Here is a 3,805-nt window from a genome sequence, read left to right as displayed (position 1 = left end):
TCTTGTTGGTAGCTGAGTGCTTCATTCTTGAAGGTTGTGGAGGGCAGGGGCTGGGGGGGCGTGGTGGCTGAGTGCTAGCGAAGTCACTGTGGGCTGGGCCCTGCCAATTGTCTTCACTCCCACAGAGTGACTTTCTGATGAAAATGATTTGGAGACTCCATTTGAAGTTGTCATGTACTTGGAATTATACTTCTGTCCCCGCCTACACCAAATGAAAACCTGTGTACACTGCACAGCTCCAGGTCCTTAGGAGGCTGACTTTTGTTCTTTAACTTTTGTTTTATTACGGTAAAATACACAACCATAAAACGTACCATTTTTAACCATTTTAAAGTGCACAGTTCAGTGGCACTAAGTACATTCACAGTATTGCGCAGTCATCACCACTGTCTAGCTCCAAACATTTTCATCACTTCAAACAGAAACCCATACCCTTTAAGCCCTTTAAGCCCTCACTCCCCGTTTGCCCCTCCCCCGAAGGCCCTGGCTATCACAAGTCTGCTTTTTGTCCATGGGTTCCTCCTTTTTGCTCCCGATTCCAAAGGAAAACAGTAGAGTCATGGTGGAAAAGAATTCTACATTCTATATCTCCAAGAATTTCATTTCCTGGACTTCCCTGGTGGCGCAGTGGTTAGGACGCCACGCTCCCAATGCAGGGGGCCCGGGTTCGGTCCCTGGTCAGGGAACTAGATCCCACATGCCGCAGCTAAGAGTTCCCATGCCACAACTAAGGAGCCCACGTGCCACAACTTAAGGAGCTGGTGCAACTAAAATAAATATTAAAAAAAAATTTCATTTCCGTATTCCCTAAAGCGATTCCTCTCATTTCTCTTAGGGGCTCCAGGTGTCATGGATGAAACTAGAATCCCAGTTAATTCTGTTGCCTTTTTTTTTGTCATCTCTAGTTGGTTTTTTCGTCATCTTTAGTTGTTTTTTTCTTAAAAATTTAACAGGTACTAAAAAACTTTAATGTCACAGATACTAGAATCATATGTGGTACATGAAGTATGTCTTAATTTGTTTAAACAAAGGAAGCTATTGAAAGTATAATGACCAAGAGACCATAAAAAGTGACCAGGCAGATTTTGGAAAAGAATCAAATAGAGGATCCTTTTAGTGGGGAATAGTATTAAGAAACCTAGATAAACCTAGTTTTGCTGAAGAGGAAGGAGTCTGAGGGAAGAAACAGAAACACAGGACAGATTGTGGAGGGCCTTGAAGGTCACGTCAAGAGAGTTTGGTTTTACTCTGTTGGCTTTAGGAAGCCAACCATTAGAAGCCAAGAACAGGGGAGTGACATAGCAAGATGCCATGGAGAGGAAAGAGAGGGAGGCAGGGGGACAAGTTGGAAGGACCCTGCCAACCTTATCCAGATATGTTTGTACTTATCAAGAGGAGACTTACAGTTCTGTGAGTTTGAGGATAGAACAGCGATAGGTATATGGAAAACAAAGTAAAATACATGAGGCAAACCAGGGGAAACAAAAGAAGAAAGGAAATGCAATCAGTTCACCATGTGGATCATTTGTGAATAATTCATAATCATAAGTTATACACTGACTATTGATTGAACTATTGCAACGTAATTATATATGCTTGTATATATGTATGGTGTTTCTGGGGGATATAAGAGGGCTAAGTTCTCATCTTCCACTGACGAAAGTCAACAGCTAATATTAAAACTGAAAAACTAAAGAAAACAGCAATATATATGTTATTTAGAAATAGGGAGGTAAATACCAGAGGAAACAGCTTAATGTATTGAAAATGGGTGCCTGGGGGAAGCAGGAAGTGGATGGGGGAGAGCACTGCAGGGCTGCTTTTTGTAGAACTATTTGTTTTCTTAACTCCATCTATATGTTTCCTTTTTGGAACCATGTCCATTTTACCATGAAAAAAGACATAATTTTAATGTAGTTTAAAACATTTTTAAAGAAGAAAGTCATTACAGTAGTAGTTTTGGCCAGAAATAATTGAAGTAGGATGCAGTGGGGATGGCAGGAAGGGGATGGTTCACGATTTTAGGCAGGCAGAATTGCTGTCATCTGATTGACTCTATGGCTGTGGAGCTCAAGAGAGGTCAAGGCAGAGCCTGTGAGGTTGTGAGGAAGGTGGGGCCATTAATAGAAATAAAAAACACCCACACAGAGCAGGTGATGGAGGGAACAGAGATCACAGACTGCAGATTTGGGATGTTTTGAGGTTTAGGAACCAACAGGACAGGCCGGAAAATACCAGCCAGAAACTGAAACTGTAGGGAATTCCCTGGCGGTCCAGCGGTTAGGACTCCATGCTTCCACTGCAGGGGGCACGGGTTAGATCCCTGGTCAGAGAACTAAGATCCCCCCTATCCACATGGTGCAGTCAAAAAAAAAAAAAAAATCACAAGCTGAAACTGTCTAATCAAGGGTTTCGGTGTGCATCAGTGGAAGAGGGGTGTTAAAAAATCTTGTGTCAGTTAGCTCCATTGTTTGTAAATTGGAGCCATAGAAAGAAATGGAGGACAACCACCAAGCAATAGTCACATTAAAGTTTATTATTTTTTTCTATTTTAAAATGAAAATATAATCACTATAGAAAAACAAATGGAAAAATATACAAAAAGATAACGAAGAAAATAAAACCAACCATAACTCCATCTCTCCAAGGTAAACACTATTCTTTGTTTGGAGAGACACTTCTTAGCTCCTTTTCTTGGGACTCCAGCTACTAGGCTGTATTCACAAAGCCCCACTTCTAGCTTCCACTTCGGTCTGCAGGATTTCCAGCTGTGTTCTGGATGGCTCTCCAGGGTACCGGTCTCCGGTTCTTATGGCTGAAACTGAGTCCATCACTGAGTCTCCCATTTTAGATCTCCGCTTTATCACCACCAGGGGCTGGATTCCAGTCCACAGCAGCCCCAAGCACTGAAATGACTATGGTGACCATTCTCATGTGCAATTAGATGCGTTTTTTTAAATATCAAAAGTTTCCAAAATTTGTTTTTTGGATGTTTTTGGAGTTCTTATTCTGTGTGTAGTCTGCTGTTAGTTATCTAGCTCTGCAAGTGTCCATCCCATTAGCCACTTAGTCTGTGCCTCAAATCTGGCCACCTGTCTCCACTGATCTTGCTACACATTTGAGGCCCTTGCCACCAGTGCCACAAACTACTGCAGTTCCCTCCTATAGAGTCGCTTCAATTCAACCCTCACACGCTTTGGCCAGGATGATGACTTCCTCTGCCACTCTCATCTCTTGATACTTTCTGCCTGAAAAATCCCTATGTTTTAGGCACATTGTCCTGAATTTACCAAGTCTGCTCTGCTGCTCCCTCTGCCTAGAAGGTTCGTCCCTCATTTCCTCTGCCTAGTGGAGTGGGCTACTTGCCTCTTCACAATCAACTCAGATGCCACATCCTCTGAGGTTTCTCCTAATCCTCTTAGAGGAAATTGCTACTGAAGGAAGAAGAGCTCCCTTCTCTGCTAGGTGATCAGAAGGGGCTTCATAGAGATGGCGTCTGACCTATATCAATGGAAAACAAAAATGTTGCCTGCCACATCAGTAAACAAAGGATGTTGCAGGCAACAAGCCATCACCTTACAGCTGAGCCATGAGGGAACTCAGGATAGAAACAGGATGCCCACCATCTAGCAGTGCCCCCCGCCCCCCGCCGACCCCCAAACTCAGGAAGAGAAAGCACAGGATACTGGCCCCAGATAGCTGAGGTGTATATCAAAGGAATGATTTCAGTGAGCCCTGACTTTTGCATCTTCCCATACATAGAAAAGCAATAAATCTCTTAACTTGAGATATCTGGTTTTCTTTA

This window comes from Tursiops truncatus, chromosome 15 (genome assembly GCF_011762595.2).
Source record: "Tursiops truncatus isolate mTurTru1 chromosome 15, mTurTru1.mat.Y, whole genome shotgun sequence".
NCBI lineage: Eukaryota > Metazoa > Chordata > Mammalia > Artiodactyla > Delphinidae > Tursiops > Tursiops truncatus.
Note: the sequence above shows the minus strand (reverse complement) of the source record.